The sequence below is a fragment of the Hylobates moloch genome, unplaced genomic scaffold (genome assembly GCF_009828535.3).
Source record: "Hylobates moloch isolate HMO894 unplaced genomic scaffold, HMol_V3 SCAFFOLD_2, whole genome shotgun sequence".
Taxonomy (NCBI): Eukaryota; Metazoa; Chordata; class Mammalia; order Primates; family Hylobatidae; genus Hylobates; species Hylobates moloch.
In genome coordinates this window covers 84380637-84408136 of record NW_026652277.1, presented here as the reverse complement: position 1 = coordinate 84408136, position 27500 = coordinate 84380637, and the positions used below count along the sequence as shown (strand labels likewise).

Sequence of the window (27500 nt, the reverse complement as noted above, 5' to 3'; positions counted from 1 at the left end):
GACCGCTCTAGCTGTAGCGGAGACCCCAAGCAGGGAAATTGGGGCAAAGCGCGGAGCGCTCCAGGTTCCTGTGGGCCGTGCGGTGCGACGGCTCGACCGCTGAGCGTCGTGGGCGCGAGAGGGACGCGGGCGGTGGGCAAAGCGGGTTCGTGATATGAATTGTAAAATTGGTGACTGCTTAATGTAAAACACTTAACAATTACTTAGATTTCCTTTGGGAAATAACTTGCTTTTAAATGGTAAACAAATTACAAACAAACTGCTAGTGCTTCTGGCTCTTCTTACCGAAATGGCTGATTCAGGAGGATGCGGGGTGAGTGCACTATTTCCTGCCTCGAGATCCTGGCAGTGAATCACCAACGAGCCGCGAGTTTGGCTTGAAAGTGATTTTTAGGTTTTGGAACGGGTTTGGGGTGGAATGGCATCTGAAATATTTGCGCACAAGTTTTTTTTCTTTTTTTCTTTTTTTAAGGAACGTATTGAGGAGCATGTCAGCCTATTGAGAGTTGATGTGTGACATATTTTCTCTTTTAAGAATGGCATTAATTGCGGGAGACAGGGAAGGTAAAAACAGTCCTCTTTCGTGAGGGCTTTAAACTGCTCCGAGCCATCTGATTATCAAGGTGGTTTAACTACTCTGGTGTTCTCACAATTAATTTCTCACTGGCGTTTACCACCATTCTGTAGAGAATCTAATATTTGAAGGCAAATGCGTCTAATGAATCTTCTAACCATGAAGATTGGTAATTCCTACTTCTCGCTTAACCTCGTTTTTCCACCTTTGCACTCTTTCAAAGCTTTCATTTTATCCTGCCAATACATTTTACTTCAAGTTACAGACTAACCCACCCAAACAATATTGTGATTAAATGTAATTTTCTGTATGCGAAATATATCTGTACAAGATGGCAGTCATCTGTTAGTGAAAATAAGATGAGTAATCCGTAAATTGCACTGAATTACTTTTCATCGATTCTTTAATCTATCTCTGCTGACACTGTTAAAATAGCTCACTGGTTATTATGGACTCTTAGAATTAACATGTAAATGTATGGGCGGATTACTTATAAAGGAAGTTGCTAGGAAGAATCAGAAAACATGCCGTATTTACGTGGACAAATGTCTGTCACGGGAGCGTCAAATCAGGATTGCTGAAGGACAGCTGAGAATGAAACCACCATTTATTCAGCACTCAGAATGCTCCAGGCAGTGTAATCTCATTCCATCTTCATTCATGACTACAGACAGGTATTGTTATTCATTGTTTATACTTGAGAAAGCAGATTCAGAGAAGTTAAAGTATCTACCACAACATACGAAAGTAGTAAGTAGTAATGCCAGAGTACAAGCTTAGGTCTACTTCCAAATTTCGTGGTTTCGGATTTAGTGCCTTCATTGTGTTTTACCTACAGGTTAAGAAGTTGTTAGTAAGCAAGAAAATATTTAAAACGCTGGGAGAATCCAAAAAATTGTCTAGTTATGTGTAACATAGTCTCAGGATTCTTACAGTGTGCAATTTTATTCACCCCCCATATTCATAGTAACAGTATCAGTTTGACCTTGAAAAAAGACCAAAAAATGTATAAATTTACAGAAGTACAAACTAGTTTATTGAATTACCATTTTAAAAGGTTACCCCAAAATATGAGAAAACAGTTTTAAAAGTTTTATGATATTACATGGTTTTATATATTATTTTTGATAGGGCTAGAATTTTCTAAGATAACATTTGACATTTTATTTCAGTACCACACAGGATTCTGCTTTTCAGAAATAAAGGAAACAAAGTTAACAAAACTACATTTATATTTCTGCCACTTGAAATTATAGTTAACAGAAATCAGACTCTTGTTTTTAAAGATTTTATTTATGAAACAAATTCTGCAATGGTCATTAAGCACTTTGGAGTTTTATTTTTAGTATCCTGGGCTTCTTCCATTGATACTGCAGTATCTCCAGATTTGCTACGTTGCTAACTGTTCATTTTCTGTAGGACTTTGATTGGCTTCTTTATTGCTATACGGCAATGATATAGATGATATAATGTAATTAAAATATTCCTACAAATGCTTACTAGTAGGATTATTCTCATTTTCCTTTGGGGAAACTAGTGTCGAGTTTGAATGGTTTGTTAGAAGTTTCAAAAAAGTAATAGGTAGATAAATAGACTCTGTAACTGTAGACAGAGAAATTACAATGACCATAATTTGTAAAAGGGGGACATACTATATGTAGTATCTTGGAAAGCACATAAGTATAATTATCCTTAGCTAAAGTTCAGTCCTATATTTCATGCCATTCTACAAAAAAAGAAAAGCAGTGTCACAATTTTATATAATTTACAGAAATGTGATACATAACAAAAATTCAAAAATTTTTTAACTTCTTGATATGTTGCTTGGAAATTTTAAATTTAATAGATTCTAGGTAAATAGTTGGTTTTAGCATATAACACTAAATTTGAAACAGTATCTAATATGCTGCATGTGTAAGAGAAATCCAATGGATTGGTTGAGTTGGGTGTAAAGAACAGTATAATTGGCGAGGTGCTGTGGCTCATGCCTGTAATCCCAGTACTTTGGGAGGCCGAGGCGGGCAGATCCAGGTCAGGAGATCAAGACCATCCTGGCTAACACGGTAAAACCCCGTCTCTACTAAAAATACAAAAAAATTAGCTGGGCGTGGTGGCAGGCGCCTGTAGTCCCAGCTACTCGGGAGGCTGAGGCAGGAGAATGGCATGAACCCGGGAGGCAAAGGTTGCAGTGAGCCGAGATCGCGCCACTGCACTCCAGCCTGGGCAACAGAGCGAGACTCCATCTCAAAAAAAATAAAAATTAATAAATAAATAAACAGTATAATTTCAGACCTAGAAAGGGGGCTGCTCTGATGAAAACAAATGTAGTTTAATCTGATTGTTATTAATACTTGCTTTTGCAGTACAAAAAGCTAGTAGCCTTTGATTATTGCTCTGTTTAAAGGATAAAGTTTCTGATCACTTGATGAAATGTACGAGTTTTTTTTTTGTTAATGGAGAAAGAAAACTGTTGAGATGTTTGTAAAAATGTGTATATACTTACAACATAATGCTGGTCATCAATAGAATGAACTACTGATTAACACGGATGAATTTTAAAGACAATATTGAGCAAAAGAAGTCAGACACAAAAGAATATATTCTGTATACTTCCATTAATAAGTGATTCAAAAACAGGCAAAATTCATCTAAACTGGAAAAAATTAGAACAGTTATTGACTGTGGGGATGGAGGTAGGATCAAGTGGAAGGGGCTGAAAGTTATTTCTGGAGTGATGTGAATATGCTGTTTTGACTGACGTGGTAGTTAAAGAGTTTCTGGCCGGGCATGGTGGCTCACACCTGTAATCCCAGCACTTTGGTAGGCCGAAGAGGGCAGATCACTTGAGGTAAGGAGTTTGAGACCAGTCTGGCCAACATGATGAGACCCCCATCTCTACTAAAAGTACAAAATTAGCCAGACGTGGTGGTGTGTGCCTGCAGTCCCACCTACACGTGAAGCTGAGGCAGGAGAATCGCGTGAACCTGGGAGGCAAAGGTTGCAGTGAGCTGAGATCACACCACTGCAATCCAGCCTGGGCGGCAGAGAGAGACTCAGTCTCAAAAAAAAAAAGAGTTTCCTTTATCAAAATTCATTAAAATATATAAAATATATGTGCTTTTCACTGTACGTAAATTTTACCTCAATTTTTTAATGGCTTTAAAAAAAGAATGCATTGGATTGTATAACAGAAAAATCTAGTAGACCTAGCTCCGTGTATGGTTGGATCCAAGTGCTCAATGTCATTAAAATTTTTTCTTCTCTTTGTCTCTTGGATGTACTTTTCTACGTGTTAGTGTTATTTAAGGCAGGCTTTCCCTTCCAGGTATGGCCACCAATGCTCCAGATTTACATTCTATTTACCTCGCATCCCCAGTGGAAAAAGAATATCTGTTTCCTGATTGGTCCAGCAGAAATCTTGGCATTAACTCTGACTGCCCACACTTGAATATGAACTATTAGTAAGTACTGTGGCCAAGTGTTTGCTTGGGGAAAGAATATGATAAAGTCACCTTATCTTTCATGTTCGCTCAGAATAGTGAGGTGATCCTTCAAAGGAAAACTGGAATGCTGTTACTAGAAGAAGAAATACTGGACAAAGCTAATAGATGTCCCCAAAAGTGATGATAATAATTTTATTCAAATAGGTTCATAGATCAGGCTGGTGGGCTTGTTTTCACATTTTATTTAAGAAAAACTCTTGTAATTATAAGTTCCCCAGTCTGTAAATACAGATGAGATTAACCAAATTTTGTTATTTTTTGACTGCCTCTGCTTTATAGTACCCCTCCTCTCCAAAGACTTCCCCACCAATGATTTCTGGGACTTCCTAGAGAGTGTCTCATACTTATAAACATACCTACCTCTACTGGTCATCCCACTAGGCAAGATACCAGGACCACTGCTCTGCCAGGCAACAGTCTATCCCTCTTCTCTCCAGGACCCAGCAACTTCTGCTGGTGGCCATCGTGAAGTCACCGAGTACCACCACTTACACCAGTGCCAAAGTTGAACTGGAATTGTGCCAGTTATATGCCTTTTGTTTCTCAGATCCTAGCCTGCCTTTTCTATATCCTACCTTTTTTTTTTTTTTTTTTGAGACAGAGTTTTGCTCTTGTTGCCCAGGCTGGAGTGCAATGGCGCGATCTCAGCTCACTGCAATGCAACCTCTGCCTCCTGGGTACAAGCAATTCTGCCTCAGCCTCCTAGATAGCTGGGATTACAGGCATGCACCACCACACCCAGCTAATTTTGTATTTTTAGTAGAGACAGGGTTTCACCATGTTGATCAGGCTGGTCTCAAACTCTTGACCTCAGGTGATCCACCCACCTTGGCCTCCCAAAGTGCTGGGATTACAGGCGTGAGCCACCACACCTGGCCTCTATATTCTACCTTAAGGTTCAGGAGCTAGGACTCAACAAACTGCATTTCCCAGACACCCTTGCTAGTTGGCTTATCGGTAGGTTCTGTCAAAATGGGGCACTTAGGGAGAGGTTGGAAGGTGGGAGTTAGGGAGAAGCTCCTTCTCAATGTCTCTATTCCTGTCAGGCAACAATTGGCTCTAGTCTAATGTGTCTTTTCCTCACTGAATATAAATGAGGAGACTGAATGAATGTGCTTGTTATTTTGTTTGCAACCTACACTATTACTTTATCTCCTCCTCTCCTCCCACACCAAAAAACCCATGTAAACAACAACAAAAGAAAAAAATCCTCCACAAAACTTTTACCATCTTACAGAGAACAACTAACAGTTGGTGACCACACAAGAATTAAAATGTGTTGAAGTATGGTCTTATATTTGCCTGGCACTCTACAGAGTACTTTCATGAAGATGACCTCGTGATCTTAAACAACCCTGAGGAATAGAATATAGATGAGGAAACTGACCCTGAGGATAAATCAGATTTGTCTAATAGAAATAGAATGTGAACCACCCACTTAATTTTAGATTTTCTAGTAGTCACGTTAAAATAAGTTTTTAAAAAGTAAAATTAGTTTTATTTAATATTTAATATCCAAATTATTTCAACTTGCAATCAATATTTTAAAGTTATCGATGAGATATTTCACCTTTTTCTGTACTAAGATTTTGACACCTAGTATATATTTTGCAGTTACAACACATTTCATTTCAGGCCAGCTACATTTCAAGTACTCAGTAGTCACATGTAGGTTGTAGCTAACCTATTGGACAACGCAAGATTAGATTATTTACCCAGAGATATATAATAGAAAGTAATGGTCCCAGGTAGCCAGCCTCCAAAAAGGAAAATATTGCTGGTCTGGAAACCCAGAGACCTTAATTCCATACATGGCTCTGCCTCTTACTAGTTGTGAAATACAGGATAAGGCATTCTTTTTTAAAGCTTGGTTTCTGGGTTTGTTAAATGGCATCAATCAGTTGTCTTTAATCCCCCACCCACTTTCTGCAACAGAACCCTTTCTCAAGTAAAATCTTTTTTTTTTTTTTGTAGAAAAGACTTCTTTATTATTATTATTATTATTATCATTATACTTTAAGTTTTAGGGTACATGTGCACAATGTGCAGGTTTGTTACATATGTATACATGTGCCATGTTGGTGTGCTGCACCTATTAACTCGTCATTTAGCTTAGGTATATCTCCTAATGCTCTCCCTCCCCCCTCCCCCTACCCTACAACAGTCCCCAGAGTGTGATGTTCCCCTTCCTGTGTCCATGTGTTCTCATTGTTCAGTTCCCACCTATGAGTGAGAATATGCGGTGTTTGGTTTTTTGTCCTTGCGATAGTTTACTGAGAATGATGGTTTCCAGTTTCATCCATGTCCCTACAAAGGACATGGACTCATCATTTTTTATGGCAGCATAGTATTCCATGGTGTATATGTGCCACATTTTCTTAATCCAGTCTATCGTTGTTGGACATTTGGGTTGGTTCCAAGTCTTTGCTATTGTGAATAGTGCCGCAATAAACATACGTGTGCATGTGTCTTTATAGCAGCATGATTTATAGTCCTTTGGGTATATACCCAGTAATGGGATTGCTGGGTCAAATGGTATTTCTAGTTCGAGATCCCTGAGGAATCGCCACATTGACTTCCACAATGGTTGAACTAGTTTACAGTCCCACCAACACTGTAAAAGTGTTCCTATTTCTCCACATTCTCTCCAGCACCTGCTGTTTCGTGACTTTTTAATGATGGCCATTCTAACTGGTGTGAGATGGTATCTCATTGTGGTTTTGATTTGCATTTCTCTGATGGCCAGTGATGATGAGCATTTTTTCATGTGTTTTTTGGCTGCATAAATGTCTTCTTTTGAGAAGTGTCTGTTCATGTCCTTCGCCCACTTTTTGATGGAGTTGTTTGTTTTTTTCTTGTAAATTTGTTTGAGTTCATCGTAGATTCTGGATATTAGCCCTTTGTCAGATGAGTAGGTTGCGAACATTTTCTCCCATTCTGTAGGTTGCCTGTTCACTCTGATGGTAGTTTCTTTTCCTGTACGGAAGCTCTTTAGTTTAATTAGATCCCATTTGTCAATTTTGGCTTTTGTTGCCATTGCTTTTGGTGTTTTAGACATGAAGTCCTTGCCCATGCCTATGTCCTGAATGGTATTGCCTACATGTTAGACCTAAAACCATAAAGTAAAATCTTATATGGAAACCCCATATTAAAAACAGAAGCATATTTAAAACATAGGAACTGTCTCTCTGTTGAAGGAGAGGAGCCTCCGACAAACACTTCGAGTACTCTACAGACATCAGTATATTGGTGTTTGGTTCACATTTTTAGTTTCATAGAATCATCAGTTATTTACAAATATAAGAGGGTCTTTAAGATCAATTATTCAAGTTGTCTTCTGATATTATTTTTTCCTTACTAAGACACTCTTCTTTTCAAACAGTACCTTTTAAAGAAATATAAAAAAGATATGCTAGTTAAAATCAGAATTGCCCTGCAAAGTTGAAGTGGTTATGAGGAATTAGAACCCTAACAACTCAGCATCTCTCAAATACCCTCTTCCATAAGTGGCCCCCAAGAATCCTCTTTCAAACCACCCTGCAAGGGTGTCCGGGGGATAGAATACAGTCATGGGTTCTCAGTTCCTGTTTCTGGTCGGGCCAGTAAAGCCCCTTCCTCATCCCTCTTTTCTAACACTAGAGGCAGAAACTAAAAACCATGGCTTTTCAGGCTGCCAAAAGCCTAAAACAAAACAGAACAACAACGACAAAATCAACCGGCTTGGAGAGGCTTACATCTAGAGCAAGCCAATGGAGTTTTAACAACCAAAGATTAAGCTCAGCTCCAACCCCTTCATCAGATAAGGAAACTGAGTCCCAGTGAGGTTCTTAAAAATCCCACCCCAAGCTGGTGTCAGAGCTGGAATAGAGCCTAATCACTGCTGTGCTAGAGCCAGCTGGTACCAGCTTGCAAAAGCCAATTGTTACATTTTCAGAAATTTTGCAAGCCAGTTGATGTCACCCTGGTAGCTCAAAATCAACCACGGTGAAAATATTTACACCACAGAAACTAGCAAATGCTACAAATCATAGCTTCCCCAGAGCCACTGGTTAAACCTTTACCAGCATACCTCCAAATCCAGCATTCCTGTCTGGATCTTTATGTACTACCCAACAACCTGAGAATAGATGTGCTGCATTTTGATAAGAAACAATTTAAGTTAGTAAAAATCAAAAATAAACCAAAACAGAAATTGTGTCTCTTCAAGAGTAACAACACCTAAAATAGCAATTTTTCTCAGTATTTACCATTTCCTGTTGTGCAGCAGATACCTGTTCCTTTGATTCTTTAAGCTGTTATTTGGAGTATTCAGCTACTTTAGGGATGATTTTTAACATTAGATGAGCCAGGCAAGTAAACGTCTAAAACATTATTTTTAAATGTTTAAACTTTTAAATGTTTTAAAATTAAAGCCCAAGCATAAAATAAGGAGAAAATAGAAGAAGCTACAGAAACTACTGCTTGAGTAGCAACTGATGTGATGCAGTGTCTCGGTCTCTCTCTAGTTCTATTTCTGGCTAGGAAGGGTATTGAAAGGTCAATGTAAACAAATGCTGAAGTCGTCAAGCTTCTCAGCTGGCCTCATGTCTCCCTGTATTTAATCTTCCCAACTGAACTTCTGACTCATCATCTTAACAATGACCTGTTTCCCTTTGCGAGTTCCTCCCCTTCTCTGCCCGCTTTTCTTTTCGTCCTTTGTGGCGCTGGTGCAGCTCCCCTGCAGGCCTGTTTGGGCATGCTTGTGATGTCAGATGCCCGTACTTCAGCTGTCCTTTTGTATCCATGGTGACGGATGAAAAATAAGCTGCTTTTCAGTGATTTGAACTTTAATCCAGTCAAATGATGCATGCTTTATTACTCAGGTGACTTTTCCCAATACTTTCAGATCACTGAAATCTTGAATTATTAAAGAGGAATTAACATATTTATGTTTTTACCCTTTTTATTGAACCATTATTATGCCTTGGTAAATTCAAATAGCCTTTGATCTTAGCACCTGAAAATTTTGTCTTCATAATTATAGGAAAATCATTTCAGAAATAAGATTCCAACAGAAAAGAAACTAAAAGATGTCATTTACATTTCCCTCTCACTACATGTACGTAGGTAACTATTAGGCTAAGTAAAGCATAGAGGACCTGCATAATACTAGGGAAAACAATGAAAACTGTAAAACACTGACAAAGTTGTATCATCCAAAACGCTGGCCACTTAATACTAGTGGTACTTGAAATTATTAAATAACATTGACTTCAATTCCTTCTGCATTCAGGAAAGAGGAAACCTAAGCCTGATGGTAGTCTTAGCACCTTGCTAACATGCTGTCATTGTTTTTTTAAACAACAACAACAAGAAAGGGCAGACTTTTTGCATACAACCTTGGTAAGCAATAGCTTCTAGTTAAAATGTTTCCATTTTCTGAATTTTCATATAAACTTCTATTTATAAATAACACTGACTTTCCAGGGATGTAAAATTTCCTTACATTAAAAAAAAAAATACGTAATCAATAGTACAAGTGAAACAAGTGGAGTTGAAATCATGATATCTGGACAAGGCAACAGGGAAGGAGGAACAGGGTAGCAATTTCACATGCCTTGGTCTAATCCATAACACCAAAACTAATTATAGGGAGTAGAAGCCAGGTAGACCCTAACATTATGACACTATGATGTTACCCAAGATATTTAGGAAAATCATAATATTTGGATGAATTGAAAACTTTTTTTTCCAGATAATACAAATAGGGGCGTAAAAATGATTAAGCTTGAAAATGTCTTCAGCCTTCTCCCACTTCCTGCTTAGTGGGGTTTTTCCTGCTGCCTCAGAATCGTGGCTACAGCCCAAAGCTGAGAACATTCTCTAAAGCACCATAAATAATTAGGAGTCAAAACCTCCCACCAGGGCTTATTAAAAAGTGCATGACCAACCTTACTGCCAGCAACCATCACCCTAGGAAACTCCTCTCTTCACTTTTACTTCACCGTCTTTAAGAGAGGTCTGTGTATGGGAAAGAAGGGAAGAAAGCATATTTGGCTTCTTGGAGAGGATTTTTGTTCTCCCAAGGAGAGAGTGGATGGGGCTGACAGCAGGAAGTCCAAGGAAATAATTCATAGAAATTCATAGGGTGCTTTGAAGAAGAGGAGATTGGCATCTCCCTTCCTGAGGCTTGCTAAGTAGCAACTCTTCTTTTTTTTTTTTTTTCTCGAGACGAAGTCTTGCTCTGTCACCAGGCTGGAGTGCAATGATCTCAGCTCACTGCAACCTCCACCTGGGTTCACTGCCTCAGCCTCCCGAGTAGCTGGGATTACAGGCGCATGCCACCACCATGCCCGGCTAATTTTTTTGTATTTTTAGTAGAGACGGGGTTTCACCATGTTGGCCAGGCTGGTCTCGAACTCCTGACCTCATGATCCGCCTGCCTCAGCCTCCCAAAGTGCTGGGACCACACGTGTGAGCCACTGGGCCCAGCCTAAGTTGAAACTCTTTTGTAACTTTGTGTTGCCATTGGAATAAAGCATTTGAGACAGTTCTTGGGAGAGTTTCCCATTGTTCATGAGGCATCCATAGAGACTATTCTCTGTTTCTAGTCTAGAAATTTCTGAAGATGGGAGTAGGAAAACCACTGTCACTAAGGCTGAAAGACAGTATGCCTGAGAAGAGGATAAGAACCAGACTGCCCACAGTCTGGTTCTCTGTGACCTTAAAGGACATGGCAAGGACCACTGAAGTTTTGTGGTTCCATGAGTTAGAGGAGAAGCAGAGGAGCATGAACCACCCCAGGAAGCTGCTGGGTGGTAAAGAGCACAACCCAGAGATGAAGCTGGGAGGTACACTACTGGTAGACCTGAGGGAAGCCTTTCTTTTCCTCACAGTGACAGAGGGGTGCTGGGTAAAGCTGAGCATTGCCCAAGAGCACCTACCACACTTGACCTGTCTGGAAACCACCTCAAGCCTCGATGTGCTGTCATCTGACCTGAACATGCTGAACCGGAGTGAGGCCTGTGTTGCCTCCCTACCCCTGACCCAAGGGCCATTCGCATAAGAAGCTGGATCCGTTCCCTCTCCCTCCGCCAGAGACTGCTGCCCAACATCGGTCCATTCTGGCTTCTACTGTGTGGCGGCAGGAAAAGAGGTTGAATCAGAGATGAGACTAAAGTTTTAAACTGCACTATACTTCAAAAACTGAAAGTAATCAGAATATTACAGAATGTGTCCAAAATGTTTCAATGAGACTCTGGAGTTCCCCTATGCGTAGTTGAAAGCAGTGATTAGAAAAAAAAATGTAATTTTTGTTACTACCCTACTAAGCTGAGACTGCTCAATTAACACATAAAGTCGAACTATATACGTAAAAATTATTATTATTTTTTGAGACAGAGTCTCACCCTGTTGCCCAGGCTGGAGTGCAGGGGCACAATCACAGCTCACTGCAGCCTTAACTTCCTAGGCTCAAGCAATCCTCCCATCCCAGTGTCTCAAGTAGCTGGGACCAGGTGTACACCACCGCACCTGGCTAATTTTTTGTTTTAATTTTTTGTAGAGATGAGGTCTCACTATGTTGCCTAGGCTGGCTTCAAACTCTTGAGCTCAAGCTATCCTCCTGCCTCAGCCTCCCAAAGTGCTGGGATTATAGGCCTGAGCCACCACTCCCAGCCATACGTAATTTTGTATTATGAGTTTTCACTTACTAATTACACAACAATTTTATCATCTTAAAAAAAACTTCGTAAGTATCATTTATAGTAGTTTTATATTTCCATTTTATATATATATATATATATATATATATGCCAAATGTTTTAATCTTTATTATATTGTAGGACACTGGTGTTCTTTTTTTCTTTTTTTTTTGAGACGGAGTCTTGCTCTGTCACCCAGGCTGGAGTGCAGTGGCGCCATCTCGGCTCACTGCAAGCTCTGCCTCCCGGGTTCACGCCATTCTCCTGCCTCAGCCTCTCCGAGTAGCTGGGACTACAGGCGCCCGCCACCACACCCGGCTAATTTTTTGTATTTTTAGTAGAGACAGGGTTTCACCGTGGTCTCGATCTCCTGACCTCATGATCCGCCCGCCTCAGCCTCCCAAAGTGCTGGGATTACAAGCGTGAGCCACCACGCCCGGCTACTGGTGTTCTTTTTAAATTTTAAGATTTAAAGTATTTGTTCCCTTAAATGTGATTATTATTTTCATTATTAAACATCGACTGATCTTTGGACAAAGAGATTCTGATTACTTAGTTTTTCAGTAGAAAACAGTTTGAGGTATTGCTCAGCCAGCGGGAGTTTTGATTATGTGTGTTTACTATGCTGGCAGCACTACATGTTTTATCCTTCTAGTGTTTGCCAATTTGTTCAGAGCTAAGGGCTGTAGTACCACAGGAAATAACATGTCCTTGCCTTCTAGAATGTAGGTACCACAAGGACGGGAATTCTTTTCTTTTTCATTCTCTACCATATGTCTAGCACCTAGAACAGGGCCCAATGCTGGATAGGCACTAAATAAATACCTTTTAAATGTAAATAAGTGAAGGCAGTATAAACTAGGAGTGGGACAAAATTGCTCCTCATCTTCAGCTTTTGCACAGTAGTTTATGGAAACCACGTAAGTAGATGGTTAGAGCAAGTCTGGATCTAATAGGAGAAACAATGAAAAAAGGCAGGGCCAATAGAAGACAGAGATGAAGGGGATGAGGGGGTTTCAGGTCCCTGGCATCAGAGCCAATATCAATATGATCCTATGACTTTGTTCTTAGTAAGATATAAATTAATTAATCCAATGAATAAGATATCAAGCTCATAACAAAATGGCTGAAACCAAGCAATGGCCATATAGAGGAAATTATTCATAGTGTCAACAATGGTAAACTGAACAGTTTCTAATCCTCTGTTTCCCAAAGTCTCCGTGAAATAACAGAAACGCCATGAAATAAATAAAAAGCATTTGTAAAGATTAAAAACACACATTAAGGATTAGGGGCATGGAATGAAGACAGCAGTTCACTAAAAGTTCAAGGAAATTCTGGAAAATACAAACTAAATAAAATCAGACTAAGGGAGCAAACCAAGAAATAAAAACTACAGCCCAAAATTTCATAGGTAAGAGGAATCTTTTTCAAAAGAGGCCCAGAGAAATTCCAAGTTCAGAGACAACATTTGCAAAAGCCAGTTCAAGATGAGGCTATCATCAATGTAAACATATAATGATGGTTTGGTCAATGGACCACATACTCAACAGTGGTCCCCTAAGATTGTAATGGAGGTGTACCATTTTTTATCTTTTATGCCATATTTTTACTTTACATGTTCTATGTTTAGATATGTTTAGATACACAAATGCTTACCACTGTGTTACAATTGCCTACAGTATTCGGTGTAGTAACATGCTGTACACGTTGCTAGTCTAGGAGCAGTAGGCTATACCATATAGCCGAGGTGTGTAGTAGAGTTAAACAGATGCTCCAAGCAAGCCTAACAACTGTTTTTAAAATAACAAAAATCAGGGAGGAGGAAGCTGGGGAATACCTATAAGTATCCTAATCTGCTCATCTTTTGTAACAGTGAGTTAATAGATACCGTCTAAAATTAGTAAGTTAAAAAATAAAATTGAAATATATTATTTTAGATTAAAGAGTAACCACCACAAACAAACAAATAAGAATTCTTTAAAAACATTCAGTGGGCTACTGACAAAAATGATTATCTGTGGGGGTAAGGAGAGTTTTACACAGACACATTTGTATCATTTCAATTTTTTCTGTGTTTTAATATTTCTTTGATTAAAAACAAATTTTTAAATGCATAGTAGGAGAAAAACATGAGGAAATAACGCTAAAATCTTAATAGTGATTTTTTTGATTAGTAAGAATTATGGACCAAAAAAATGTTTCTTGTTTTTCAACAGCTCTGCATTTTCCAAGTTCTCTATCTCAATTACTTCCATGGTAAGAAAAAAATAGTTATTAACAAAATGTCATGACCGTGGGTTTGCTGTTAAGTTTCACAAATATAAATAAATAATTTGAAGCAATATTTAGATGAAAGGAGGAGAATTAAAGAAGCCAAGAGGAAAGGCTGGACTTTTACAGCTACTGGTAACAGGAAAAGGTAAAAGCTGGAACTGAAGGAAGGAAACTAGAACCCGTATCAGAAAGGAATAAATTCTGACTGTCTACTGGAATGGAAAGTTTGACCAGCCATGGAGTTTACTAAGCCACTCCTGGATTTTTCCCTAATGTAATCCTCTGCTTAGGTAGATATATCTGTACAACGAGAGCTTCAGATCCTTTTTTCCTCTCTTATTTATCACAACCAGATAAAAATCTGACCACCGCAGAGACTAAAACGAAAAGAAGAAAAAGATCACTGCTTCCTGGTTTTGACCTCACCAATCATGTCTGCTACCAACTAGACATGATCTTATAGGGTTAGCTTCATGATCACCTGACTACTATTCCTACTTGGTCAAGGAATCCAGGTCCATCTACAGGATGATCATCAAGTATGGTGTGATTAGTGCACAGCAGCCTTGGTGGTGGCCGAACTATTAGTGTCCCCAGCAAACCCGTCTCACTTGTACTTCAGTGTCATAATCATGGTATCTGTCTCTGTGCCTTTATTTTCATACTTTTCTACCAATGCCCCAGGAAAACTATATTTTCTCACAAAACCAGCAAAGATTTTCTACAAAAGTCAGTGGTCAAGGGTGCAATGTTAGTTGAACATCAAAAGAGCAGTGTGCCGATCTACTATGGGGAAAGCTAAATAAAAGAAAAAATAAAGAAATATCCACCATTTCAAGGATCCCAGGTGAAGGCCACTTTCTTGCAATGTTTCCAAGATTTGAAAGAGTTAGTTTTGAAGGACATTTTGTTACATTTTGAAGGAATATTTCTAATACCCCGATGGGCTTTTTCCATTACAAGCTGCAAGGAAGTTTTAAACAATGTAAAAGTTCTATGGAATTATAAAACCTCACTCCCAAATTATTTAATATATAAAGAGCAGTAGACAGTATTGCAATATTCAGGGAGCCATGGCTGACTTTGCAATGGGCTGTCTAAAAGTCAGCTGGGATCTTTTTGGTAAAGACTTCACTTCTTAAGGTGAGGTCCACAAACAAGGAGTATCATCAATGCTGTGAATCACTCAGAATATCAGAAAAATGTTTTAAAATAACATAATTTTTATAATTTTAGAAAAGGAGAGGAGACTATTTCTTATAAAGAGTTACAGCCTGCAAGGTGGCCCTCCTGCAGGCTAGGAGGTATGCCTCCAGCCAAGACCAGAGACAGGCACACTGAAGGAGGAGGGGTTGGGGTAGGAGCTTTATGCTGAACAGTTGGGCTGAACATACATACTCAACTGGTTACAGGAGGAGCTATGAATATTCATGAAGGTGGTCCTAAAGAATTGAACAAACATACACGTAACATACCACCCATGTTCACTTTTTGGTGGAGACTTAACACTTAAATATATTACAATTAAGCCCTATATGTAAAAATGCCTTTTCAGGCCAAGCATGGTGGTGCATGCCTATAATCCCAGCACTTTGGGAGGCCAAGGTGGGCGGATCACCTGAGGTCAGGAGTTTGAGACCAGCCTGGCCAACATGGAGAAACCCCATCTCTACTAAAAATCAGCTGGATGTGGTGGTGGGCACCTGTATTCTTGGATGCCTGGAAAGCTGAGGCACAAAATCGCTGGAACCCGGGAGGTGGAAGTTGTAGTGAGCTGAGATCGCACCACTTTACTCCAGCCTGGGTGACAGAGTGATACTCTGCCTCAAAAAAAAAAAAAAAAAGTCTTTTCAGGACAAAGGCAAGTGAGCCTGCAGTCTCTGTAAACTGGCAGGAGCCAGTCCATGGTCGGTGGTCCTCTTATGAGGAGAAAGTTACTGAAATCAGTCTCTTGTCCAATGAAAGCTGTAGTTATGGCTGGTGGAACAGGGGTTCCGTTCATGTCTGTGAACTGGATGAGCTGTGATCGTTTTAACATTGCTTATCTTTAGGTCAGTGCTTGTTTATTTGTTAAATAAAAAGAAAAACCTTGTGGCAGTTAGAACACAGTTTATTTAAGTTCAGGGGAGTGTGACTAAACCCTTGACTGGCATGGCCTTTGGTCCTGTTTATAATCTGGGATCTTATTGCCAACAAGATTCTATTCTGTAAGTCTCATGATCTCTATTTTAACATTGATCTTGGTCAGTTTTTGTGTCTACTCAACTGGTTACAGTTGAGTTACCACAAAAGAGGGAGGGTCTAATGAGGTATGTCTGACCTCCCATCCTGTCCTGGCCAGGAACTCAGTTTTAAGGTTCTTCTGGGATCCCCTTGGACACAAGGGGTCCATTCAGTCAGTGAGGGGGCTTAGGACTTTGTTTTTAGTTTACAGATCCCAATCCAGATCTACAGAATAATAATCTTCATTCCAGGTGATTTGTATGCACAGTAAAGTTTAAAAAGCATTGGTTTAGGAGAATCCAGGATTCCTTTAGGAAAGTTCTCAGATGTCAAAATAGGGGCTCTGCATATTATGAATTTCACAATTAACTTCTCAGCATACTATACTGGTTATTTGGTATTCATGTTAAGTTAGATGGTTCTCATCATGCTAAACAGTGCTTCAGATTGCAGTTACTCTAAGCATAAAACCCTATGTCCTAGGGTTTGGAACCAACTCCTTCATTGCTTTGGTGAATTAGACCCTTTTAATTGTGATTGCAGTAGATTAGAAGGGAGTCCATCTCCCAAAGAGTATTCAAGTTTTAGGATGGAAGCTGCTTTTCAGTCATCACTGGAATTTTCCTACGAAAATCACTTACATAATCTACACAACCAAATGCAGAAAGAAAACACAGAGTGAGTTAAGGAACAAAGTTAACATTTCATCTGCATGGCCTCTGAGCTTGTACCTGCCAGTCCCAATGTTACTCTGATCAAAAATGCAGGATGTTAAGGAAAATGGTGTTTGTATGTTTTGTTAGTAAGAATTAATATGGAAATACTTTGCAAAGACTGGATTCCAGTGAACCTCTTCAAAATCACAAAAGCTCAGCTTTAGGCAAGATACACACATGTCCAGATAACTGGATATAGAAGAAAGAGTTCATCATCTCAATAAAAATAATCCATACTTGTGGCTGCGGTGAAGAAACACAAAACTTTAGTGTACATTTTGGTTTCAGTTTGTTTGTTTTTTACCACTTGCATGAACAAGTAAATGATGCAGAAAAACAAGAAGGGTGATTCTTGCAGCCCTAATGAACAGACACCATCAGAACACCAAAGAGAGGCGACTTAATTTTGTGAGACAGAGCCATTTTCCTCATTTCTATGAAGTATCTCTGATAATGTACAGTTTTATGAGAAAATTATATGGTCTGGGCCGGGTGTGGTGGCTCACGCCTGTAATCCTAGCACTTGGGGAGGCTAAGGTGGGTGGATCACTTGAGGTCAGGAGTTCAAAACCAGCCTGGCCAACATGGTGAAACCCTGTCTCTACAAAAAAATACAAAAAATTAGCGTGGTGGCACGTGCCTGTAATCCCAGCTACTCTGGAGACTGAGGCAGGAGAATTGCTTGAACCCGGGAGGCAGAGGTTGCAGTGAGCCGAGATTGTGCCACTGCTCCCGCCCCGGGGACACAGAGAAACACTCTCTAAAAAAAAAAAAAAAAAAGAAAGAAAATTGTATGGTCTGACTCCATTTTTTTAAGGACTCTTCATCCTGAAGAAATACTACAGTATTATTCATAAGCTATCATATATGTCACCATCTATTTCTTAATGATCACTTTTTAAAATTATGTAGTCAGTCGAGCCATGTTGTTGAGAAATTTCAGCTCAAAGTATAATTCTCAATGGCCTTTGAAGAGCAGTGGCTTGTCTTTCCCTCTTATTTTTCCTGTTGTGACCACAGTAGGTGTATTAATACTATATCATTATGATGGTTATCTAATGCATTTAAAAAATTAAGTAGGAATTTCTAGAAGTTATTTTTATATAAGAAATTCCAGGGGGTAGGGGTGATATAATTTCCAAATCACAAAGTTTTTGCTAAGGGACATAATGTATGCAAAAATATTAATAAGCCTTTCTAAGCTTCTCTTGACAAATCTACTAACAGTCATTTGAGGGTTCTTGTTGCTGGAGTATTCTTTGAAATTCAGTAGAGGATTTACTAAGGAGTCTGCAATAGGGAGTAAAGAATGCTGATTTGAAATTTGTAATTCAAATGTACTTTCCTCTAAATCCTAAAATCCAGTCAATTGGAATATAAGTAAAAATATAAAATTCAATAGCTTTCATATTGCAGTTTCGTATTGTTAAGAGTACAATACCAAACTGAATTTTTGATCAGACTTTAAGAGCACAGACTTTGAAGTCAGGGGTCAGAGACCTGGGTCTGTCACTTAGAAGTTGAAAATGGGTACGAGTTACTTAAAGTCCCTAGGTTTTAGTTTCCCGTTTGTAAAATGGAAAATATAATGATTACTTCCTCAGTTTGTTTTGAAAATTAAACTAGACAATTTCTTAATAAACCCCACGGCCAATGAATGTGGATATTATTATATTATCATTATATACTTGGCAATATTATTATATGCACAAATATTGTTATTACAGATATTCTTATTTATATCTGGCAATATCTAGCTAGATAATGTAAAACAAAAGATATTTTCTTCACAATAGTCATATTTTGTGACCTACATAAAGAAAAAAATCTAAGATTATACCATATTCCTAGAAAGGAAAACGGAATAATTTAAAGGTGCTAAGTCATCCCAAACTGATTTATAGGCTAATTGGCATTTTAAAAACCATTTTTTAAAACTTTTAAAAATGATCTTAAGGCCACGTGCAATGGTTCACCCCTGTAGTCCCAGAACTTTGGGAGGCTGAGGCAGGTGGATCACCTGAGGTCACGAGTTCAAGACCAGCCTAGCCAACATAGCAAAACCCCATCTCTATTAAAATGCAAAAATTAGCTGGGCATGGTGTTGGGCACCTGTAATTCCAGCTACTCAGGAGGCTGAGGCAGGAAAATTACTTGAACCCGGGAAGTAGAGGTTGCAGCGAGCCAAGATGGTTGTACTGCACTCCAGCCTAGGTGACACAGCAAGACTCCATCTCAAAAAAGAAAAAATCTTAGACTGTACTTGGATGCATAAACTTGGACGCATAACTGAAAAACTATGTTTGTTTTGCTTTGAGGCGGAGTCTCGCTCTGTTGCCAGCGATTCTCCTGCCTCACCTTCCGAGTAGCTGGGATTACAGGTGTGCAGCACCATGCCCAGCTAATTTTTGTATTTTTAGTAGAGATGGGGTTTCACCATGTTGGCCGGCATGGTCTCGATCTCCTGACCTCATGATCTGCCCGCCTTGGCATCCCAAAGTGCTGGGATTACAGGCGTGAGCCACCGTGCCTGGCCCAAACTATGTTTTTAAAATGAAAATTAATAATTATGAAGAAAGATGTACCACACCAAAATATTAAAATATTATAGTGCTATGAAATTTTTTTAAATAGTACAACATAAAAATAAAAATAGATGATAAAGTAAACTTCCCAAATCAAAGAAACAGAAAGAATTATTCACTAAATGATTCTGGGACATGTCGTGGGCTTAGGCAACTTTGTTTATAATCTGTACCTCATACTATTTCATCAAACACATAGCAAGTGAATTTAAGAAGTATAAAAATTCAAAATATAAAAAGGAAGATAAAATAAAAGCAAATATTTATCAAATTTCTGCAAAAAGGAAACATTCTAAAATTAAAGTAGTGAAAGATGTTACACTCAAAAAAGGTTGACAAATTTGATCTTAAAAATTACAATTTCTGCTATGACAAAAATATAAGCACATCTAAAAGACAAGAAACTGAGGTAAACAGATACACTACATGTGACAAAATATTAGTCTAAAAAGATAACATAAATTAATTATTAAAAATACAAAGTCTCCACTAAACACATTAACAAAAGTTATGAACAATTACCCAAAGAGAATTTACTATGTTAGCAAAAGTAGGAAAGTCTAACATCATTAGAAAACTTTAAAAACTTATCAACATCAAAGCAGATCCCTCTTTTATTTCTCCAATTGTTTCATATTTCAAGAACAAAAATACTGAATACTGATAATTGTGCAATAAAACAGGTATTCTTATACTCTTTGGGAGTATAAATTGGTTTAAGCTTTTTGTTATTAATACATCAAAACGTCTTAAAATCACTCTATCCCTTAACCCAGTAGTTCCACTTTTAGAATTTTCCTTCTTAAGGATCTTCCTAAAAACAAAACCTGTAATACACAAGCACACAATTCTCACAGAATTATTTATAAAAGTGAAGATACCCTGAGTAGTAATGTGGTTAAATATGCTATGGTACATGGCTTAATTTTGGAGAATATTAAGAATGTTTGTAAAATTTACAATAATGAGGGAAAATAAGTATAACATCTTTTAAAAAGAAACATATATTAAAGTATAATAAATATGCAAAAACATTAACTGTCTTTGGATAATGGAATATGGGAATTTTAAAACTTCTTAAAATATATGTTCTGATTTGTCTATTCTGAACATATTTGACTTTTAAAAAGTCAAACGTGATTTCAGAAAAAATAACTTTTGGAAATCATATATATATATACTTTTATAACCATTCATGCTTTTCTGCCTATGTGAAAAAACATATAAGATAAAACGTCAATTTATATTTCTTCCCTGACCATATGCACAGTTGTAGACTACAAGGTGACCAAGTAGAATGGTATTATATAGAGTTCAACAAATTGATTTTAAAAAATAAAAATTTTTTACTTTTAAACAGAAAATTTAAAGAGTTTCTGCAATTTATATTTTTATACTTTTTATAGATCATAAATAAGATTATTGGAAAAAGGAAATACAGAATTATAATTGTCGGTCACATTTTAATTTTTATTAAAATTAATACCTATCTGTAATTGCTTTGCCTAATTCATGATAATTTGAGTAGCTCATGACAAGAAAAATTAATTTGTGACTATGAAGAAGATGTTGAACTTTTCAAATTATCATTGAAATACAAAAAATTTAAACTAATTGAGCAGCAAAAAGCATCCAGTATAGGTTTTTAAAAAACATCAGCAATGTGGGGAGAAAATGTGGGGAACTATTAATAGAGAAATGAAAAAACTGGAGCTATTCCACTAGGAATGTTCCCATCCCAATATCATGCAATAGTCTTCCAAAGGTAATTATGTTTGGAATATTTACATTTGGATTAAACGAGCAGTACAAGAAAGTGCATTATAATTAGTAGTGAATACGCTTGTTAGGATATAACCTTGCCTCAGATAGCAAATATTAGATGTCCAGAGAATGACTTTTTTCTAAGTAAATTTTAATATTTTATGGGATAGCTATTCATTTTTATGTCTCACTTGGAAGGCAAAACTTTTTCCAGATGCTCCCAGGAGAAGTTTCCTTGATTGCAGGGAGTTTGGAACTAATCAGTCTGGAATGGACAGACTATGAGGTATTTTACAGTTTATTATTTTGAACTTCACTGATTCAAGGACTTATGATCATTCAAATCTAACTGGGCTATTGTTTTTCTTGGAACTATCAAGGAAGAAAATGTTCACCATACAAATTAATATCATAAATAGAATCTCCTAAAAGAGAAAACTGATTTAAATACATTAGCACATTGTTTTGCTGTGACAGTCAAATGAGTTTCACTTGAATAAGTGATATATGTAAGGAAGGAGAAGATACAACCATGGGGAATGAATAACAGATTAAGGGGATGTGTGCAGAGCCTGCTGCTGAAACTCCTGTAGACAGCTTGGCTCCAGAAATGGATGGACTGTTGGAGACAGCACAGTTAGGGCACAGGTCATATATACACAGAAGGGCCAGCAACCACTGTAAAATAAATAGGTGATTGCTTAGGATGTTGTATACATTGGATAGCACTAGATCCTGGCATCAAGCCCAGTTTTCTATGGTTATATAAATATATCATATAAATATAATTTTTAACATCCTTTTAGAAAGGATTTTAAAATCCTGCTTTGAAAGGAGGCAATGTATTTGAAGACATTTAAACAACAGAATACACTAACTATATATACTCATATATTTTACTTAGAACAAATAAAAACTCTACATAAGTTCTCTGTGAAATAAGAAAGATTGGCCCAGCACAGTGGCTCATGCCTGTAGTCCTACCAGTTTGGGAGGCCGAGGAGGGCAGATCGCTTCAGCCCAGGAGTTGGAGACAAGCCTGGGCAACATGATGAAACCCCATCTCTATAAAAAATAATACAAAAAATAGCTGGGTGAAGACATTCCAGTAACATCAAGCTTACCTAGTGCTCAGATGTTGGTCTCTGATGCCATTCCCCCGAGAAGGAATCAGGGCTTCTAGGAAGAATGGCTGGTTCTAGGGCTAGGGCAGAGTAGGCACAAAATGAACCTGAAACATTTGAATATGCCAGAAAGTAAGCAGCACTAAAAGGAAGCAGGAGGAGGAGAAGAAGGAGGTGGTGGAGATAGAGAAGAGGACATGCCACAAGGACACAGAAGCCAGCCTGAGGGGAACTCCCACTGGTCAAATCTGGGACAATTTGAGCACTGAAATAAGTATAGTAATGTATATAAATTATTGAAAAGGCCGGGTGCAGTGGCTCATCCATTCCAGGTGCTCTCTGATTTTTCTGCTGTATAGTTACCACTTTTTCCATTAACAACTATGAAGGAATCTGTGAGAATATGCTTTAAGACCTGCAGATAGACCAGATACAATGTCTCACGCCTGTAATCCCAACACTTTGGGAGGATGAGGTGGATGGATTGCTTAAACCCAGGAGTATGAGACCAGCCTGGGCAACATGGTGAGACCCCATCCATCTCTGCAAATTTTTTTTTAATTAGCTGGGCACGGTGGTTGGTGAGACAGGTGGATATTGTGTGTCTCGCAATGTGACGTGGTGCCTGGAAAAGGACGCACTCATGCAATATTCCAGCCAGGCATGGATAACCCAGATCTAATAATGAGTAACCATTAGACAAACCCCAAATGAGAAATGGTCTATTGAAGGTGTCAATATTATAAAAGACAAAGAAAGACTATGGAAACGTGCCTCCAGGAATAGAGACTAAAGAGACAGGACAATTAAATACAATACTTCATATTAGACTAGATCCTTTACTGGAGGAAATAAAAATGCTATAAAGGACATGATTGAGTAGACTGACAAAATTAGAAGGAAAAGTAAAGGTGTTACATCAATGACAAATGTACTGACGTTATAATCATGCTCTAGTTATGTAAGAGAACACCCTATTCTTAGAGAATACACATGGAGATATTTAGGGGTAAAAGAACATTACGTATGCAACTTCCTCTCAGATGGTTCAGAAAAAAGATTTATATATAATAGATATATACTACACAAATGTAAAGCAAATGGAGTAAAATGTAAACAATAGGTGAATCTGAGTAATGGGTATATTGTGTTATTTGTACTCTTCTTATTCTTGTAAATTTTTTGGATTTGAAATTGTTTCTAAATAAAAGGTAAGAATAGGAGAAAGAGAGAATGTGCAAGAGAAGAAGACGAAGGAGGAGGAGAAGGAGGAGAAGAGGAAGAGAAGAAGAAGAAGGAACTTCAGAGAAAACAGTTTTGCCTGTAGTTCAGGAAGGGAATCAATGTGGGTGGTGGGGGAGCATACACCATTCTGGGAAACTGAGGGGACCAAAACCTAATAATAAGAAGTAATCTTCGTATATGACCTAAACAAAGTGTAAGTAAGGGAAGCAGTTTAGACATTGTGATTAGTGAAAGGGGACAAATACAAATCAAAAGGAAAAATAAAGGTTAGCATAACTGAAATGAGGCTAGAAGGATTATTAACCTACTAACAGTAGAAGGATTAGTAACCTAGTAACAGTAGAGTTATTGAACATATAGTAGCATTAGACTGAATAAAGGTAACTAGCAGGAGTCAGGTGTGGTGGTGTGTGCCTGTAGTCCCAGGTACTAGGAAGCTGAAACAGGAGTATCCCTTGAGCCCAGGAGTTGGAGGTTGTAATGTACTACGAGCGTGCCTGTGAACAGCCACTGCACTACACACTGGGCAATATAGCAAGACCTTGTCCAGAAAGACAACAACTAGAAGGACCTATAAGATTACGGCATCAATATTTGTGAAATGGGAAAAGAAACCGACATAAAAATTTAATTTATTGAGTTTATGGGAATTTTAGATGAAATAAATGTTTAAAATATTTCAGTTCACATGGCATATGTGTTAGTATTGTTTTTTAATTGCAAGGAGCAGAAAGTACTACTCAAAATGGCTTAAACCAGCACTGTCCAACAGAAATTGAATGCAGGGCACATATATCTTTAACATTTTCTAGTAGCCATGTTTAAAAAGAAGAGTGGAAGAAATAAAATTAATGTTAACAATACATTTTTTTTTTTTTTTTTGAGACGGAGTTTCGCTCTTGTTGCCAGGCTGGAGTGCAATGGCGTGATCTCAGCTCACCACAACCTCCGCCCCCCGAATTCAAGGTATTCTCCTGCCTCAGCCTCCCAAGTAGCTGGGATTACAGGCATGGGCCGCCACACCCTGCTAATTTTGTATTTTTAGTAGAGACGGGGTTTCTCCATGTTGGCCAGGCTGGTCTTGAACTCCCGACCTCAGGTGATCTGCCGGCCTCGGCCTCCCAAAGTGCTGGGATTACAGGTGTGAGCCACCACTCCTGGCCAACAATACATTCTTTAATAATAAGTAATAAACATTTTTAAATACATTTAATACTTTTAATAATACTAAAATTAATTTAAATAATAATTTTAATATTTTAATAATATCTCAAATATTTTCAACATGTCGTCAATATGTATATAGCCTAGCATTTGGTGGGAGAAGGTGTATTTCTTTTGTGTACGTGTTAGAGTTGGGAAAATAGAGAACAATGTATGGTTGTAATATATTGTAAATATGGTTGAAAATATGGTTGTAATCATCAATTGACTATCGCAATTCTTTCAATTACAAAATAGTTTCTGAACATGCCATACAAATAAAAAGTAGTACTACTAAGTATAAAATTCCAAACATCTTGGGATTACCTGTTAAAATTCACCCTGTACTCTTGAGAGCAAACGTGCATCTAAATAAACTAAAATAAAGATTTTACTACATTGGACTTGGATTGAGCAAGATCTCTTCTCAGAGCTGTTTCATGGTTGCATTTGAGATGACTGCCACTGCCTCTCCACTCGCATACCCTGCCATGAAATTGCCCTTTGCACACCTCTGCTGACGGGATGGAACTGGGCAGTCATGTTTGTGCTTTGGTGACCCTGCCCCTCCGTTAATCTGAGCCGACCACCTATGGAAACTTCACTCAAGCTGAGCCAATCATATTCTGTCTGTCTAGACAATGTAAACTAAAAGACATAGATGGTTTAAATTGGGGTACTGAACTTTGAGTAGAGGCCAGAGTCAGTTTTATGACAAGTCATAGACACAAGTAGAAGTAGAAGGTATGGGGAAGGAGAAACTAAGAGGCTTGCAGAAAAGGATCAAGATTAAGGAGAAGCTAGCCCACAGCTCTCTAGTGTCTGCAAGGCCTGATTACATTGTGCAGTTGCTTTCTGTTGTATTATTTCCTATCTCTACAACAATCGATTTTTTTATTAGAACTAGTAGAGTAAGTTTATTAGAGTTTCTGTACCTTCTCACAAACTCAGAGTAAGACAGTTGTGTAGTTTTGTAGAAATACTCTCAAAAGCAAGGTGAAGCCATTACACACACACACCACACATACACACATATGTATACACATATGTAATTTTAGTTTCCTTATTTGTGAAATGGAGATGATACTTCCTATATTACAAGAGTCATGAGTATTATAAAGCATCAGTTTAAAAATATAATCACAAAAATATTAATATATAAGAGTGCTCTTTAGATCCACTTAAATAGTTTAGTAACTATTAAACAAATTGGTCCCTAACTCCTAGGTCATTTGGAATATTTTAGGTGGAAATGTACTGCTTTAGCTTCTCAGACTTAAAAATCTCAGTGTTTAGGGGCACAGAGATGAGAGTAAGTAACCAGATCAATGTTGGTTTCCCATTATTCCTTAAAAGATAATCTTTATTATGCCTTATCCTCCTTTTCCAATAGAAACACACACACTGACCACGTATCTACTCATTCACTTATGCTTTCAAGCACAGGAATTCAGGAAGAAATAATAGCAGAAGGCCTTTTCATACTGTCTATACCGGGATGTCTGATCTTTTGGCTTCCCTGGGCCACATTGGAAGAAGAATTGTCTTGGACCATACATAAAATACACTAACACCAACAATAGCTGATAAGTTTTTTAAGAAAACAAAAATCAAAACAAAACAAAAGCTAGCAAAAAAAAACTCATAATGTTTTAAGAAAGTTTACAAATTTGTGCTGGGTTGCATTCAAAGCCATCCTGGGCTGCATGCAGCCTACTGGCTGCAGGTTGGACCAGCTTGGTCTATATGTTTTGTTTGTTTGTTTGTTTGTTTGTTTGTTTGTTTTTTGAGACGGAGTCTCGCTCTGTCGCCCAGGCTGGAGTGCAGTGGCGCAATCTCGGTTCACTGCAAGCTCCGCCTCCTGGGTTCACGCCATTCTCCTGCCTCAGCCTCCCGAGGAGCTGGGACTACAGGTGCCTGCCACCTCGCCCAGCTTGTTTCTTGTTTTTCTGTTGTTGTTTTTTGTTTGTTTGTTTTTAGTAGAGACGGGGTTTCACCTTGTTAGCCAGGATGGTCTCGATCTCCTGACCTCGTGATCCATCCGCCTCGGCCTCCCAAAGTGCTGGGATTACAGGCATGAGCCACCATCCCCGGCCTAATTTTTGTATTTTTAATAGAGACGGGGTTTCACCATGTCGTTCAGGCTGGTCTGGAACTCTTGACCTCGTTAACCCCCCACCCCCCTGCCTCGGCCTCCTAAAGTGCTGGGATTACAGGAGTGAGCCGCAGCACCCCGCCTAGCTTGGCCTATATTAAGTCCCTACCATCTATTCCTCAGCCACCTCCCTCACTGACTCTTGGCTTAGTGAAGTGACTTGTTTGACCGATGAAAATATAGGAAATGTGACACAGGCAGAGACTAGAAAAGTGATTACACATAGAAACTTTTCTCTTGCTGGTTTTGGAACTGTAAAGTAGCCCAGGCTAGTCTGCCACAGGTTGGAAACATGTAGCCCAATTGCCCCTGTAGCTTCAGCCACCCACCAAATATGTGAGTGTGGCCATTCATAAAAAATCAGACCCCAGATGACAGCAAAATGCAGCTGCATGAGTGAGTCTAGGTGAGACCAAAAAAAGAATATCCACATGTTTAACCAAAATTGC

The 27500-nt window shown here is 38.4% G+C and overlaps 1 long non-coding RNA gene across 1 annotated transcript; it reads left to right on the top strand.

The window, feature by feature from the left end:
• The first annotated feature begins 48 nt into the window (after positions 1–48).
• LOC116468668 (uncharacterized) lies at positions 49–26558 on the top strand. The gene is made up of 3 exons (XR_004248110.2): positions 49–1248; positions 13979–14018; positions 24579–26558. It is a non-coding gene; the product is annotated as an uncharacterized LOC116468668 (long non-coding RNA).
• Positions 26559–27500: the final 942 nt, after the last annotated feature.